Source organism: Ranitomeya imitator, chromosome 7 (assembly GCF_032444005.1).
Source record: "Ranitomeya imitator isolate aRanImi1 chromosome 7, aRanImi1.pri, whole genome shotgun sequence".
In the NCBI taxonomy this organism is placed as follows: Eukaryota; Metazoa; Chordata; class Amphibia; order Anura; family Dendrobatidae; genus Ranitomeya; species Ranitomeya imitator.
The window spans coordinates 98,720,137-98,738,971 of NC_091288.1; positions in this window are offsets into that span (position 1 = coordinate 98,720,137).

The window sequence follows — 18,835 nt, forward strand, 5'->3', positions numbered from 1 at the left end:
TGAAATTGCACTTTTTTTTTATTTAGATTTTTTTTCACGTTTTCCAGTACATGTAAAACCAATGGTGTCGTTCAAACGTACAACTCGTCCTGCAAAAATAAAGCCCTGATATGGCCATATTGATGTAAAAATAAAAAAAGTTATGGCTCTGGGAATCAGGGGAGCAAAAAACAGAAACACGAAAATGAAAATGGGCTGCAGCGTGAGAGGGTTAATATTTGCCAAATTCCAGAATAATGAGAGAGAGAATGTTTTAAGGCATTTTTATTACTTACTGCAAAGTCAAAAGTTTACATGCACTAAGATTACTATGCCTTTAAACAATTCTGGACTGCCCATATGATGATATCATGTGTTTGGAAGCTTTTGATAGATTTTTTTGGCAACATCTGAGTTAATTAGAGACAAACCTGTGGAAGTATTTTACTGCACACCTGAAACACACTGCATCATGGGAAAGTCTCAAGAAATCAGCCAAGATATCTGTTGTGAATTCTGTGGCAGAGCTCCCTCCTGTGGTCACAAGTGGTACTTCGGCTGATTCTCTCTGTGAGCTTCCGTTGGTGGAGGAAAGTGGTACTGCGGCTTCTGAGTTTCCTTCCTCAGGTGATGTGGTGAAGTCGTTAGGTGCTGCTCTATTTAACTCCACCTAGTGCTTTGATCCTGGCCTCCAGTCAATGTTCTAGTATTGGACCTGTTTCCTCCTGGATCGTTCCTGTGGCCTGCTGCTCTGCATAGCTAAGTTCATCTTTTGCAATTTGTTTGCTGTTTTTTCTGTCCAGCTTGCTTATTTGTTTTTTTTTCTTGCTTGCTGGAAGCTCTGGGACGCAGAGGGTGTACCTCCGTGCCGTTAGTTCGGTACGGAGGGTCTTTTTGCCCCCTTTGCGTGGTTGTTTGTAGGGTTTTGTGTTGACCGCAAAGTTACCTTTCCTATCCTCGCTCTGTTCAGAAAGTCGGGCCTCACTTTGCTAAATCTATTTCATCTCTACGTTTGTCTTTTCATCTTAACTCACAGTCATTATATGTGGGGGCTGCCTTTTCCTTTGGGGTATTTCTCTGAGGCAAGGTAGGCTTATTTTCTATCTTCAGGCTAGCTAGTTTCTCAGGCTGTGCCGAGTTGCATAGGGAGCGTTAGGCGCAATCCACGGCTGCCTCTAGTGTGGTTGGAGAGGATTAGGGATTGCGGTCAGCAGAGTTCCCACGTCTCAGAGCTCGTTCTATGTTTTTGGGTTATTGTCAGGTCACTGTATGTGCTCTGACTTCTATGTCCATTGTGGTACTGAATTACCAGATCATAACAGTACTGGAGGCCGCAAGTACTAATGATTCTCAATAGAGGGAAAAAAGAAGTTCTGAGACCATTTTTTTTTCTCTGCACTGTGTTTTGCCTTTTTTTTTCCCTAGACATTTGGGTGGTTCAGGACACAGGTGTAGCGATGGACATTAAAGGTCTGTCTTCATGTGTGGATCAGCTCACGGCAAGAGTACAAAATATTCAAGACTTTGTGGTTCAGAATTCTATTTTAGAACCAAGAATTCCTATTCCTGATTTGTTTTTTGGAGATAGAACTAAATTTCTGAGTTTCAAAAATAATTGTAAACTATTTCTGGCTTTGAAACCTCGCTCCTCTGGTGACCCAGTTCAACAAGTTAGGATCATTATTTCTTTTTTACGTGGCGACCCTCAGGACTGGGCATTTTCTCTTGCGTCAGGAGATCCTGCATTAAGTAATATCGATGCGTTTTTCCTGGCGCTCGGATTGCTGTACGATGAACCTAATTCAGTGGATCAGGCAGAGAAAAATTTGCTGGCTCTGTGTCAGGGTCAGGATGAGATAGAGGTATATTGTCAGAAATTTAGAAAGTGGTCCTTACTCACTCAATGGAATGAAGGTGCGCTCGTAGCTATTTTCAGAAAGGGTCTCTCTGAAGCCCTTAAAGATGTCATGGTGGGATTTCCTATGCATGCTGGTCTGAATGAGTCTATGTCTTTGGCCATTCAGATCGGTCGACGCTTGCGTGAGCGTAAATCTGTGCACCATTTGGCGGTATTATCTGAGCATAAACCTGAGCCTATGCAGTGCAATAGGACTTTGACCAGAGTTGAACGGCAAGAACACAGACGTCTGAATGGGCTGTGTTTCTACTGTGGTGATTCCACTCATGCTATCTCTGATTGTCCTAAGCGCACTAAGCGGTTCGCTAGGTCTGCCACCATTGGTACGGTACAGTCAAAATTTCTTTTGTCCGTTACCTTGATCTGCTCTTTGTCATCTTATTCTGTCATGGCATTTGTGGATTCAGGCGCTGCCCTGAATTTGATGGACTTGGAGTATGCTAGGCGTTGTGGGTTTTTCTTGGAGCCCTTGCAGTGTCCTATTCCATTGAGAGGAATTGATGCTACGCCTTTGGCCAAGAATAAGCCTCAGTACTGGACCCAGCTGACCATGTGCATGGCTCCTGCACATCAGGAGGTTATTCGCTTTCTGGTGTTGCATAATCTGCATGATGTGGTCGTGTTGGGGTTGCCATGGCTACAAGTCCATAATCCAGTATTAGATTGGAAATCCATGTCTCTGTCCAGCTGGGGTTGTCAGGGGGTACATGGTGATGTCCCATTTCTGTTTATTTCATCATCCACCCCTTCTGAGGTTCCAGAGTTCTTGTCTGATTACCGGGATGTATTTGATGAGCCCAAGTCCGATACCCTACCTCTGCATAGGGATTGTGATTGTGCTATCGATTTGATTCCTAGTAGTAAATTCCCAAAGGGTCGACTGTTTAATTTATCTGTGCCTGAGCACGCCGCTATGCGGAGTTACGTGAAGGAGTCCTTCGAGAAGGGGCATATTCGCCCGTCATCGTCGCCATTAGGAGCAGGGTTCTTTTTTGTGGCCAAGAAGGATGGTTCGCTGAGACCTTGTATAGATTACCGCCTTCTAAATAAGATCACGGTTAAATTTCAGTACCCCTTGCCGTTGTTATCTAATTTGTTTGCTCGGATTAAGGGGGCTAGTTGGTTCACCAAGATAGATCTTCGCGGTGCGTATAATCTTGTGCGTATTAAGCGAGGCGATGAATGGAAAACTGCATTTAATACGCCCGAGGGCCATTTTGAGTATCTAGTAATGCCATTCGGACTTGCCAATGCTCCATCAGTGTTTCAGTCCTTTATGCATGACATCTTCCGAGAGTACCTGGATAAATTCCTGATTGTGTACTTGGATGACATTTTGATCTCCTCGGATGATTGGGAGTCTCATGTGAAGCAGGTCAGAACGGTGTTTCAGGTCCTGCGTGCTAATTCTTTGTTTGTGAAGGGATCTAAGTGTCTCTTTGGTGTTCAGAAGGTTTCATTTTTGGGGTTCATCTTTTCCCCTTCTACTATCGAGATGGACCCTGTTAAGGTCCAAGCCATCCATGATTGGACTCAGCCGACATCTTTGAAAAGTCTGCAAAAGTTCCTGGGCTTTGCTAATTTTTATTGTCGCTTCATCTGCAATTTTTCTAGTATTGCTAAACCATTGACCGATTTGACCAAGAAGGGTGCTGATGTGGTCAATTGGTCTTCTGCTGCTGTGGAAGCTTTTCAAGAGTTGAAGCGTCGTTTTTCTTCTGCCCCTGTGTTGTGTCAACCAGATGTTTCGCTTCCATTCCAGGTCGAGGTTGATGCTTCTGAGATTGGAGCAGGGGCTGTTTTGTCGCAGAGAAGTTCTGATTGCTCGGTGATGAAACCATGCGCCTTCTTTTCCAGGAAGTTTTCGCCTGCTGAGCGAAATTATGATGTTGGCAATCGAGAGTTGCTGGCCATGAAGTGGGCATTCGAGGAGTGGCGTCATTGGCTTGAAGGAGCTAAGCATCGCGTGGTGGTCTTGACTGATCATAAGAACTTGACTTATCTCGAGTCTGCCAAGCGGTTGAATCCTAGACAGGCTCGTTGGTCGCTGTTTTTTGCCCGTTTTGATTTTGTGATTTCGTACCTTCCGGGCTCTAAAAATGTGAAGGCGGATGCTCTGTCTAGGAGTTTTGTGCTCGACTCTCCGGGTTTATCTGAGCCGGCGGGTATTCTCAAAGAGGGAGTAATTGTGTCTGCCGTCTCCCCTGATTTGCGGCGGGTGCTGCAAAAATTTCAGGCTAATAAACCTGATCGTTGCCCAGCGGAGAAACTGTTTGTCCCTGATAAGTGGACGAATAAAGTTATCTCTGAGGTTCATTGTTCGGTGTTGGCTGGTCATCCTGGAATCTTTGGTACCAGAGAGTTAGTGGCTAGATCCTTTTGGTGGCCATCTCTGTCGCGGATGTGCGTTCTTTTGTGCAGTCATGTGGGATTTGTGCTCGGGCTAAGCCCTGCTGTTCTCGTGCCAGTGGGTTGCTTTTGCCCTTGCCGGTCCCGAAGAGGCCTTGGACACATATCTCTATGGATTTTATTTCAGATCTTCCCATCTCTCAAAAAATGTCAGTCATTTGGGTGGTTTGTGATCGCTTCTCTAAGATGGTCCATTTGGTACCCTTGTCTAAATTGCCTTCCTCCTCTGATTTGGTGCCATTGTTCTTCCAGCATGTGGTTCGTTTACATGGCATTCCAGAGAATATCGTTTCTGACAGAGGTTCCCAGTTTGTTTCGAGGTTTTGGCGAGCCTTTTGTGCTAGGATGGGCATTGACTTGTCTTTTTCCTCGGCTTTCCATCCTCAGACTAATGGCCAGACCGAACGAACCAATCAGACCTTGGAAACATATCTGAGATGCTTTGTTTCTGCTGATCAGGATGACTGGGTGTCCTTTTTGCCTTTGGCTGAGTTCGCCCTTAATAATCGGGCCAGCTCGGCTACCTTGGTTTCGCCGTTTTTCTGCAACTCTGGGTTCCATCCTCGTTTCTCTTCAGGGCAGGTTGAGTCTTCGGACTGTCCTGGTGTGGATACTGTGGTGGACAGGTTGCAGCAGATTTGGACTCATGTAGTGGACAATTTGACCTTGTCCCAGGAGAAGGCTCAACGTTTCGCTAATCGCAGACGCTGTGTGGGTCCCCGACTTTGTGTTGGGGATTTGGTTTGGTTATCTTCTCGTCATATTCCTATGAAGGTTTCCTCTCCTAAGTTTAAACCTCGTTTCATTGGTCCGTATAGGATTTCTGAGGTTCTTAATCCTGTGTCTTTTCGTCTGACCCTTCCAGATTCTTTTTCCATTCATAACGTATTCCATAGGTCATTGTTGCGGAGATACGTGGCACCTATGGTTCCATCTGTTGATCCTCCTGCCCCGGTTTTGGTGGAGGGGGAGTTGGAGTATATTGTGGAGAAGATTTTGGATTCTCGTGTTTCAAGACGGAAACTCCAGTATCTGGTTAAGTGGAAGGGTTATGCTCAGGAAGATAATTCCTGGGTCTTTGCCTCTGATGTCCATGCTCCGGATCTTGTTCGTGCCTTTCATATGGCTCATCCTGGTCGTCCTGGGGGCTCTGGTGAGGGTTCGGTGACCCCTCCTCAAGGGGGGGTACTGTTGTGAATTCTGTGGCAGAGCTCCCTCCTGTGGTCACAAGTGGTACTTCGGCTGATTCTCTCTGTGAGCTTCCGTTGGTGGAGGAGAGTGGTACTGCGGCTTCTGAGTTTCCTTCCTCAGGTGATGTGGTGAAGTCGTTAGGTGCTGCTCTATTTAACTCCACCTAGTGCTTTGATCCTGGCCTCCAGTCAATGTTCTAGTATTGGACCTGTTTCCTCCTGGATCGTTCCTGTGGCCTGCTGCTCTGCATAGCTAAGTTCATCTTTTGCAATTTGTTTGCTGTTTTTTCTGTCCAGCTTGCTTATTTGTTTTTTTTTCTTGCTTGCTGGAAGCTCTGGGACACAGAGGGTGTACCTCCGTGCCGTTAGTTCGGTATGGAGGGTCTTTTTGCCCCCTTTGCGTGGTTGTTTGTAGGGTTTTGTGTTGACCGCAAAGTTACCTTTCCTATCCTCGCTCTGTTCAGAAAGTCGGGCCTCACTTTGCTAAATCTATTTCATCTCTACGTTTGTCTTTTCATCTTAACTCACAGTCATTATATGTGGGGGCTGCCTTTTCCTTTGGGGTATTTCTCTGAGGCAAGGTAGGCTTATTTTCTATCTTCAGGCTAGCTAGTTTCTCAGGCTGTGCCGAGTTGCATAGGGAGCGTTAGGCGCAATCCACGGCTGCCTCTAGTGTGGTTGGAGAGGATTAGGGATTGCGGTCAGCAGAGTTCCCACGTCTCAGAGCTCGTTCTATGTTTTTGGGTTATTGTCAGGTCACTGTATGTGCTCTGACTTCTATGTCCATTGTGGTACTGAATTACCAGATCATAACAGATATCGGGACGAGAATTGTGGACTTGCACAAGTCTGGCTCATTCTTGGGTACAATATCAAGATAGTGGAAGGTGCCTCATTCATCTCCACAAACAATTATATGCAAGTACAAACAAGATAGGATTGTCCAGCCATTATACCGCTCAGGAAGGAAACAGGTTCTGTGTCCCAAAGATTAATGTGCTTTGTGTCATGCAGTTGCAGTGCAGTACAGCGCAACCTCCACTAGGAGGAGCTTGAGGGGGAAGTGAGACTGCACACACAGCAGCAGCACAGATGCCACCAAGTGGTGAAAGAGTGGTCAGACAAGCCGAGTCAAAGCACGAGATAGCACGACAGTACAAAAGGATTAGGCTAGGTTCACATTGCGTTAGTGCAATCTGTTTAGTGGATACGCTAACGGATTGCGCTAAACGCAATGTCCAAAAAGGGATCGCGTTTGGCAATCCCGCTAGCGCAGATGCCCGATCTGCGCTAGCGAAGAACGGACCCTGAACGCTGCAAGCAGCGTTCGAGGTCCGTCCAAAAATAACGGCACATCGCTGATGCATGCCAAAAATGGCATATGTTTGCGATGTGTTAGCGATCCGTTAGCACATTGCAGTCAATGGGTGTGCTAACGGATCCATTAAACGGATCCGTTACATAGTGTTAATTGTGACAATTGCGCTATTTAATGGAGTCTGTTAGCGGACACCCACTAATGCAATTTGAACCTAGCCTTAGACAGAATGGATAGTCAGGACGTAGTAAGAGATCAGTAAACCAGAACGGGCAATATACGGTACAATAGGGACAAACAGTAACGGAGTCAATAGCCAAACCAGGAGGTCAGAACTGGAGAAGACAATAGCACCAAAGGCGAGTCCGAATACGAGCCAAGTCCAAAACCAGAGAATCAAGCCAAAAACCGGAAATACTGGGAAAAGGGCAGACAGAGGGAGTCAACAGACACGGGGCAAGTCAGGGATTACAACAGGACAGATCCAGAGCTATCAGAGTCAGGTTCACACGCCAAAGGCAGAACTATAGCTGACACCGCCAGCAGGATACCTCGGAGCTAAATAGCACACCTGAACCAACAATGTGGCAGAGCAAAGTTAACCCTTGACATGATCTGACCCGGAAAAAAGGGCAGACAGGATTAAAACCTGGAACAGATCATGACACTTTGGTCCGACATGTGCATATCAACCCAAGGACAAAAGCAAAAGACCTTGTGAAGATGATGGCGGAAGCTGGTAAGGTTGTGTCAATATTCAGAGTGAAATGCGTACTGTATCAACATGGACTGAAAGGCCATTCTGCCAGGAAGAAGCCACTACTCCAAAAGAAACATAAAAAAGCCAGATTAATGTTTGCAAATTCACACAGGAACAAAGACCTTAATTTTTGAAGACATGTCTTGTGGTCTCATTAAACTAAAATTGAACTTTTTGGACATACCGACCATCATTATGTTTGGAGAAAAAAAGGAGAAACTTGGAAGCCTAATAACTCCATCCCAACTGTGAAACATGGGGGTGACAGCATCATGTTGTGGGGTTGTTTTGCTGCAGGAGGGACTGGTGCACTTCACAAAATAGATGAGAAAAGAAGATTATGTGGCAATACTGAAGCAAGATCTCAACACATCAGCCAGGAAGTTAAAGCTTGGGAGGAAATGGGTCTTCCAAATGGATAATGACCTGAAGAACACTGCCAAAATGGTAACAAAGTGGCTTAAAGATAACAAAGTCAATGTTTTGGAGTGGCCATCACAAAGCCCTGATCTTAATCCTATTAAAAATTTGTACCAAATACAAATGAAATGTATGTAAACTTTTGACTTTGCAGTAAGTAATAAAAATGCCTTAAAACATGCTCTCTCTCCCATTATTCTGGCGTTTGGCAAATAATAAAGAACGAAGGTCCGCACCACAGATTAATCTAGCAGAGGACAGCGCAGGACCTCGACCAGGTAAGGAGAAACTTTTTTTTCTTTATGTAAAGCTGCACTATGGAGCACTATGCATTATACTACTATTTGGGTGCATTATGCTACTATGGGGGTGCATTATACTATGCCCCATTGTAGAATGGGGGTGCATTATACTGCTATAAGGGTGCATTATACTATGGTGGTGTATTATACTGTTATGGGGTGCATTATACTGCTATGGGGGTGCATTTTACTGCTATGGGGGTGCATCTTACTATGGGGGTGCATTATACTATGGGGTGCATTATTTCGCTATGGGGTGCATTATACTATGGGGTGCATTATACTATGGGGTGCAATATTCTGCTATGGGGATGCATTATACTACTATGGGGGTGCATTATACTACTATGAGGGTGCATTATACTGTTTTATACTGTAGGAAACAGTATGAGGGAATGGGGGGCATGTAGGAGGAAACAGTACAGGGGAATGAGGAGCACGTATGAGGAAACAGTATGGGGGAATAGGGGGAATGTATGAGGAAACAGTATGCGGCAATGGGGGGCATGTACGAGGAAACAGTACGGGGGGCATGTACAAGGTAACATTACAGGGGAATGGGGGCATGTACAAGGAAACAGTATGGGGGAATGGAGGCATGCATCAGGAAATAGTATGAGGGAATGGGGGACATGTACGAGGAAACGGTATGGGGGAATGGAAGCATGCATGAGGAAATAGTATGAGGGAATGGGGGACATGTGCGAGGAAACAGTATGAGGGAATGGGGGGCATGTAGGAGGAAACAGTATGTGGGAATGAGGGCATGTAGGAGGAAACAGTACGGGGGCATGGAGGGCATCGCAGGGCCGGACTGGCCATCCGGCAAGTTCTGGCACTTGCCAGAGGGCCACCCCCTGCCGTGGACCGCTCCCACTGCAGGAGCACATTGATGTGGTAACAGGACAGGAGCTGTTCAGGAGCAGGAGGCATGGCCTCAACTGATTTTTTCTTGTGAGCAGCAGCAGTGGGACAGGAGTCGGCAGTCAGTAGGAAGGGTGGAGATAAGCTGGGTTGGGGGCAGAGAGGCATTTATCCCCGGACCATCTCTCAGCTCCTGCTCAGGGTGGTGGGGGAAATTTACATACCTCTCTAGGAGGCAACACCATATTCCAAATGATGAGCAGGTCATCAATGTATCTGCCGTACCTCCTGACCTGAGAAAGAAAAGGGTTAGATACTGAAAAAACAAACTCATATTCCCAAAAAGCCATAACCAAATTAGCCAGAGAAGGTGAGAATTTAGCGCCCATTGCCACACCGAATTTTTGTAAATAACCACCATCAAATGAAAAAAAAATTGTGCGTCATGAGAAAAAATGTGACTTGTAAAATAAAATTGCTCAAATCATCTGAATAATTACTAAACTTCTCAAGATGAAACTGAAGAGCTTTCATAGCTAAATGATGAGGAATGCAAGTGTATAAAGAAATAACATCACAACACAGCCATGAGTATTCAGATGACCACAAGTTGTCAGAAAAAACGTTCAAAACTTCTTTAGAATCCTTAATGTAGCCTGGGGTCCTGCGTACTAAGGGCTGTAAAAGTGAATCAACCCATTCACATAAATGTTCCTTAGCAGAACCAATCCCAGACACAATTGGTCACATAGGGGGAATGGGCTCATTTTTGTGGATTTTTGGAAGCCCATGTAAAATGGGACACACCGGATCCTGAACTGTTAGATATTCCATTTGTCTCTTGGTCAAGACACCGAAGCTATACCTTTCTTGTATAATTACATCTGCCTGATTTTTGAATTCAATTGAAGGATTAGTTTTGAGTTTCTCATATGTGCTAGAGTCGGACAGCAGTTCCATAATTTTGAGGTGATGGTCATTGGAATTTAAAACCACCACATGCCCCCTTTGTCGGACATTTTTTATAATTATATCCTCCATGTCCCTTACTTCTTGTAAAAATTTTCCATTGTCTATGTGAAAAATTATTGGCAGCCTTGGTCTCATCAGATGAAATATTATTGTGTAAATTTCTCAGTTCCCTCTCAAACAATTCCTGAAACTTATCCATACATTCTGATCTCGTTTGTACTGGATAAAAATAATGATTCTTAAATCAGTAAATTGTGAGACTGGTGAATGACAGTATCATCTGCGGCTCCTTCATGGTTTCAAAAAGTGTTTAATGGTTAAATCATGGATAAATTTGTTTACATTCAAGATGATAGAAAACAAGTCAAATTTACGGTCTGGTACAAAATTGAGACCCAGAGACAAAACTCCCAATTGTTCATTTGTTAAATCTCTTGAAGATAAATTAAGTACATTCTCATGGGAATTCATTTGAACAAACGTTTCCTGCGCCGTGTTGTAACCCCCTGATTTTCTGCTGTTTTCTACTGCCACGCCTCTTGCGTTTTTTGAATGCCTAAAGAACTTTTTCTTAATAGCAGTGGCATTTTCATTAAGAGATATATCTGATATACTGCAATTGGTATCCGAAGACTCAGGGTGAGACGACGTAAAATTTACATGCGGTCTAATGGTTGCTTGCTTGTGGTGAGCTTGGCCGTGTTAAAATAGATCTGGGGGTTCTATGTATATTCTCCCATTGGCCCCAATCATAAACCTTTTTAGTAGAATAATCGTTTAAATCTCTGGCGAATTTCCTTCTCTTTCTCTCCATAATTTCATCCTCAAGTGCAGAAACATTGTCATGCATTTTAGCTGTGAGAGAATCAAATTGTGCAACGGTCTTATATTGCACCAAAGAAGAATTTACATCTTCCATCTGCTTCTCTATTTGACTCAATTTCGTATCCTCGTATTTCATAATGAGTCTCATTAAATTCAAGGAGCAGCTACACAAAATCTGATTCCATTCATCCACAAACTCTGTTGAATAAATCGTGGTGGGCAATTTCTTTATACGCAAACCCCTGGGGATCATATCCTTCTCTATATAATTCTTAAGGGTAGTTTGATCCCACCACACCTTGGTTTCTTGTAATAAAAGTTTTTCCAGATTATTGAGACCTTCTTGTAGATCAGATGCGGTATTGAGATCATTTGTATCATTAGAAAAAACATGCGCAGCCTTTTGCGATCTGTCTCTAGATAGTTTGGTTGCCATAATGAACTGATGATTTAAAAACGTCCCGTATATATGCCAAGTTAAGTTCAACACCAATGTGCAATATCAAAATGGGAGCATGCCAGAGAGCAAAGGCAATCAAAAATGCATGTAAAGAAATAGAGGAAAAAAGCCAGCTCACCAAGCAACCACCGCAGGTGCACGGAACTCCACGCTGATCAACGAGGTCAAATCCAGAGAAAACGAAAAACTTGTTCCAGCTCCATAATAAAATTCAGGCTTTATATCTTTATTGAATCCTGTTTAAAAGCGGTGGCTGTGAAGCTCTCCAAAGGCACACAGGACAACAAGCGACGCGTTTCCATCCGAAAGGATCTTTATCCAAGCTATAAAAGTGAGTGCGCATTCACAATATATAGAAACTCACAACGAAGGAAATTTCCACAAAAGATCACATGACCAATAAAAGGTCCTAGACATCTAAATCAAAACAAATATAAATGGCAACAAAGCAAAAACTCAAAACACTAAAAACATGGTGAACCGTACAATTAAGTATTAATAATAATACATCAGTGTAACGGGGTCTACTGTCCTGTAGTACTTCTTTCAGCACCCCCCGTGTTTCAGGAGGTCCACGCTGCTTTTAGTGGATTCTGAATGAAGGACGCTGGCTAGAATTTCTTGATTACATGGGAGCATATAAAAGCTGACTGCTACTCCAGGTATTTCCAGTCTAAAAGAATACACTTTATTTACAACACACAGAATATATAACACAGATACACAGGGCAGGCCAATAGAAAAAACAGGCCAGACATACATTACAATAGCCGCAGGGGGCCGGAGCCTGCTGGTATTTACTGTGGGAATTACAAAGGTGGGGGAGTGTTATGAAAGACAATTCAGTACCACAATGGACATAGCGGTCAGAGCACATACAGTGATCTGACAATAACCCAAAATTATAGAATGAGCTCTGAGACGTGGGAACTCTGCAGACCGCAATCCCTAATCCTCTCCAAACAACACTAGAGGCAGCCGTGGATTGCGCCTAACTCTGCCTATGCAACTCGGCACAGCCTGAGAAACTAACTAGCCTGAAGATAGAAAATAAGCCTACCTTGCCTCAGAGAAATACCCCAAAGGAAAAGGCAGCCCCCCACATATAATGACTGTGAGTTAAGATGAAAAGACAAACGTAGAGATGAAATAGATTCAGCAAAGTGAGGCCCGACTTTCTTAACAGAGCGAGGATAGGAAAGGTCACTTTGCGGTCTACACAAAACCCTAAAGAAAACCACGCAAAGGGGGCAAAAAGACCCTCCGTACCAAACTAATGGCACGGAGGTACACCCTTTGCGTCCCAGAGCTTCCAGCAACAAATTAGACAAGCTGGACAGAAAAAATAGCAAACAAATAGCAAAGAAGAACTTAGCTATGCAGAGCAGCAGGCCACAGGAATGATCCAGGGAAAAGCAAGTCCAACACTGGAACATTGACAGGAAGCCAGGATCAAAGCATTAGGTGGAGTTAAGTAGAGAAGCACCTAACGACCTCACCAGATCACCTGAGGGAGAAAACTCAGAAGCCGCAGTACCACTTCCCTCCACCAACAGAAGCTCACAGAGAGAATCAGCCGAAGTACCACTTGTGACCACAGGAGGGAGCTCTGCCACAGAATTCACAACAGTACCCCCTTTCTTGAGGAGGGGTCACCGAACCCTCACCAGAGCCCCCAGGCCGACCAGGATGAGCCACATGAAAGGCACGAACAAGATCGGGAGCATGGACATCAGAGGCAAAAACCCAGGAATTATCTTCCTGAGCATAACCCTTCCATTTAACCAGATACTGGAGTTTCCGTCTAGAAACACGAGAATCCAAAATCTTCTCCACAATATACTCCAATTCCCCCTCCACCAAAACCGGGGCAGGAGGATCAACAGATGGAACCATAGGTGCCACGTATCTCCGCAACAATGACCTATGGAATACGTTATGTATGGAAAAAGAATCTGGAAGGGTCAGACGAAAAGACACAGGATTAAGAACCTCAGAAATCCTATATGGACCAATGAAACGAGGTTTAAACTTAGGAGAGGAAACCTTCATAGGAATATGACGAGAAGATAACCAAACCAGATCCCCAACACAAAGTCGGGGACCCACACGGCGTCTGCGATTAGCGAAACGTTGAGCCTTCTCCTGGGACAAGGTCAAATTGTCCACTACATGAGTCCAAATCTGCTGCAACCTGTCCACCACAGTATCCACACCAGGACAGTCCGAAGACTCAACCTGTCCTGAAGAGAAACGAGGATGGAACCCAGAATTGCAGAAAAATGGCGAAACCAAGGTAGCCGAGCTGGCCCGATTATTAAGGGCGAACTCAGCCAAAGGCAAATAGGACACCCAGTCATCCTGATCGGCAGAAACAAAGCATCTCAGATATGTTTCCAAGGTCTGATTGGTTCGTTCGGTCTGGCCATTAGTCTGAGGATGGAAAGCCGAGGAAAAAGACAAGTCAATGCCCATCCTACCACAAAAGGCTCGCCAAAACCTTGAAACAAACTGGGAACCTCTGTCAGAAACGATATTCTCTGGAATGCCATGTAAACGAACCACATGCTGGAAGAACAATGGCACCAAATCAGAGGAGGAAGGCAATTTAGACAAGGGTACCAGATGGACCATCTTAGAAAAGCGATCACAGGTGACTGACTGACTGACATCTTTTGAGAAACGGGAAGATCTGAAATAAAATCCATAGAGATATGTGTCCAAGGCCTCTTCGGGACCGGCAAGGGCAAAAGCAACCCACTGGCACGAGAACAGCAGGGCTTAGCCCGAGCACAAATCCCACAGGACTGCACAAAAGCACGCACATCCCGCGACAGAGACGGCCACCAAAAGGATCTAGCCACTAACTCTCTGGTACCAAAGATTCCAGGATGACCAGCCAACACCGAACAATGAACCTCAGAGATAACTTTATTGGTCCACCTATCAGGGACAAACAGTCTCTCCGCTGGACAACGATCAGGTTTATTAGCCTGAAATTTTTGCAGCACCCGCCGCAAATCAGGGGAGATGGCAGACACAATTACTCCTTCCTTGAGGATACCCGCCGGCTCAGACAAACCCGGAGAGTCGGGCACAAAACTCCTAGACAGAGCATCCGCCTTCACATTTTTAGAGCCCGGAAGGTACGAAATCACAAAGTCAAAACGGGCAAAAAACAGCGACCAACGAGCCTGTCTAGGATTCAACCGCTTAGCAGACTCGAGATAAGTCAAGTTCTTATGATCAGTCAATACCACCACACGATGCTTAGCTCCTTCAAGCCAATGACGCCACTCCTCGAATGCCCACTTCATGGCCAGCAACTCTCGGTTGCCCACATCATAATTTCGCTCAGCAGGCGAAAACTTCCTGGAAAAAAAGGCGCATGGTTTCATCACTGAGCAATCAGAACCTCTCTGCGACAAAACAGCCCCTGCTCCAATCTCAGAAGCATCAACCTCGACCTGGAACGGAAGAGAAACATCTGGTTGACACAACACAGGGGCAGAAGAAAAACGATGCTTCAACTCTTGAAAAGCTTCCACAGCAGCAGAAGACCAATTGACCAAATCAGCACCCTTCTTGGTCAAATCGGTCAATGGTTTGGCAATACTAGAAAAATTGCAGATGAAGCGACGATAAAAATTAGCAAAGCCCAGGAACTTTTGCAGACTTTTCAGAGATGTCGGCTGAGTCCAATCATGGATGGCTTGGACCTTAACAGGATCCATCTCGATAGTAGAAGGGGAAAAGATGAACCCCAAAAATGAAACCTTCTGCACACCAAAGAGACACTTTGATCCCTTCACAAACAAAGAATTAGCACGCAGGACCTGAAAAACCGTTCTGACCTGCTTCACATGAGACTCCCAATCATCCGAGAAGATCAAAATGTCATCCAAGTACACAATCAGGAATTTATCCAGGTACTCTCGGAAGATGTCATGCATAAAGGACTGAAACACTGATGGAGCATTGGCAAGTCCGAATGGCATCACTAGATACTCAAAATGACCCTCGGGCGTATCAAATGCAATTTTCCATTCATCTCCTCGCCTGATTCGCACCAGATTATACGCACCACGAAGATCTATCTTGGTGAACCAACTAGCCCCCTTAATCCGAGCAAACAAATCAGATAACAATGGCAAGGGGTACTGAAATTTAACCGTGATCTTATTTAGAAGGCGGTAATCTATACAAGGTCTCAGCGAACCATCCTTCTTGGCTACAAAAAAGAACCCTGCTCCCAATGGTGACGATGACGGGCGAATATGCCCCTTCTCCAGGGATTCCTTCACATAACTGCGCATAGCGGCGTGCTCAGGCACGGATAAATTAAACAGTCGACCTTTTGGGAATTTACTACCAGGAATCAAATTGTAAAGGTGAATATGACACAAAAACATGGCAATATAAAAGTTGAGAATCAATCACTAAATACCAAATCATATACCATGCTAGAATCAATAGGACAATAGAGCCTATCATCAATTACTACATAGAGAACAAAAAGAAAGATGATCAAAAGGCCAAAATATGAAAAAATACCAAACTTTATTCAATAACAACCGTATAAAAGCATATGATCATAGTGTAAAACACAGGGAAAGCACACCCACCCATAAGATACCATCATACATAGAACGCACACCCACAGGATATATATGACAACGCACGATCGTATATAGGGACAATGCAGGCACACAAACTAACCAAATGAAACTGATATAGATCTATAATGACCCCTAGCCCGATCACTGCCCACAGGGAAACCTCGCTTAGTCATGTGGAATGTACATCTGTACAACAGACCTCATATCCAGTATATCCTACTAGCCAAAGTATCCCCATGCCCCCATAGTCTGTAGCACACACGGCTCCAAAGCCCTATAGTACCTAAAGAATATCTGCATAATCACCTGCTCCAGACGGTGGGGGGAGTGTTGTCAGTCCTGCGGTAGCGCTACACCCTTTGCGTCCCAGAGCTTCCAGCAACAAATTAGACAAGCTGGACAGAAAAAATAGCAAACAAATAGCAAAGAAGAACTTAGCTATGCAGAGCAGCAGGCCACAGGAATGATCCAGGGAAAAGCAAGTCCAACACTGGAACATTGACAGGAAGCCAGGATCAAAGCATTAGGTGGAGTTAAGTAGAGAAGCACCTAACGACCTCACCAGATCACCTGAGGGAGGAAACTCAGAAGCCGCAGTACCACTTCCCTCCACCAACAGAAGCTCACAGAGAGAATCAGCCGAAACACCACTTGTGACCACAGGAGGGAGCTCTGCCACAGAATTCACAACAGGGGAGGTCAGAAGGAGAATATCTTGTCCCCTCTGACCAGGGATGCAGCCTGTGGACTGATGCATTTCACATGGAACCTATTATACATAATATATATATATCAATAACTATAACCCCAGGCTCATAGTGCAAAGTGTCCAAATACCATGTCCTGGACACTATAAATCCTGCTCCAAAAGGCACTAATATAATTAAAGGAGAACAAAAGGAGCGTTCAAAATGCAAACGTAAAAGAGTACAAAATTTTATTGAAACATAAAAAAAGACATATACAAACACATACTTAAAGATAAGGACACTAAAGACCACCCCTTAAACCCGCACTGGTCCTCAAAAGATGTATAACATATAAATGGTACCGGAAAGTGTGTCACGCAAAAGGTGGTACAAAATGGATAACCGTGTCCATATATAGCACCATGGACCCTATATGATGGATGAAACATCGTGGTTTGGCCGGTGGAGATGTATGAGAAAGAGGCCTTTAAACAATTACGCAATGACAATGTTTATTCCAGGCTCACCCATAATCCGGTTGCCTCCTTCTCGTTGCAGTTACAGGCTATTCTTTATAGGGCTTTTGAGGAGGGAACTATTAATAAGAAAGTTCTGGATGGACTGACGGTTAGGTTCCCGAAAGTACCTACTTTTTATCTTCTTCCCAAAGTCCACAAAGACCGAGTCAACCCTCCGGGACGTCCCATTGTGTCGGGCATGCAAGGCCTATGTGACCCGATATGTAAGTTTGTCGACTTTTACCTTAAAAAACTGGTGGAAACACTGCCATCATTTGTGAAGGACACAACAGACATCCTGACGAGGGTTGACGGAGTCTCTGTGGACCGTGATGTTTTATTGGTTACAGCGGATGTGGAGGCCCTGTATACCTGTATCGATCACACCGATGGGCTGCGGGCGGTCCGCTTTTTCCTGGAGGCCTCCGACCTGGACGGCCCACTATGTGAGCTTATCCTCGAGCTGCTGGAATTCGTTCTGACGCATAATTTTTTTACTTTCAAAGACTGTTTTTACCATCAGAAGCGCGGCGCAGCCATGGGGGCGGCCTGTGCACCGGCCTACGCCAACCTCTTTTTGGGTTTTTGGGAGAGGTTGGTGTTTAGGGGTGCAGGGGGGGAGGCCGCCAACCATGTGCTGTGCTGGTGGCGATATATCGATGATGTTTTGTTTTTATGGCGCGGAACGGAACAGCAGCTCGGGGATTTTATGACTGTGCTCAATTCTAACACCTTCAACATTAAACTAACCTATAAGTCTGACCCCCGTGAAATTGACTTTCTAGACATACTCCTGAGGGTAGGGGATGATCAGCTTATAGAGACAGAGGTTTTCTGGAAAACTACGGCTGTTAATGCTTTGGTGCATGCCACTTCTGGGCACAGTCAAGCCACAATTAGGGCCGTCCCGGTCGGACAGTTTCTCCGGGTCAGGCGGATCTGCTCGAATGACCATACCTTTAAACAGCAGGCAAGCGATTTGAGAGAACGCTTTGAACAACGGGGATACAGCCATCGGTGTGTGAGATATGGGTATAACAGGGCCAAGAATACCTCACGTAATCGGCTTTTATATTCCAAAAAGCAACAAATGACGGATGAGTCGATACGATTTATATCCGAATTCAATCACGAATGGGATAGTATACGTACCATTTTGAGCAAACACTGGTGGATTTTAAGTACTGAGCCTTCTCTGAGCCCCTTCCTGTCTGATCGCCCCCTGATGACTCCTAGGAGGGCTAGGAGTCTAAAGGATCTCTTAGTCAGGAGTCACTATGTGGCACCTAAGACTCCCCTTTTTGGTTCGGTACGTCGTACCGTGGGTTGTTACACATGTGGACACTGTGTTGCCTGCGCCAATGTCCTGCGCAGCTCCTCATTCTCCTCGGCAGACGGTAAAATAAATTTTGATATAAGACACTATAAATCCTGCAGTAGCAAAAATGTGGTCTATTATGCTACCTGCAGCTGCCGTCTCATTTATGTAGGCCTAACATCACGCGAACTAAGAGTGAGGGTGAGGGAGCATGTGCGGGTCATTGGCGCAGCCAGGATGGTGGAGGATGTCTCCCAACTGAAGACCATACCGA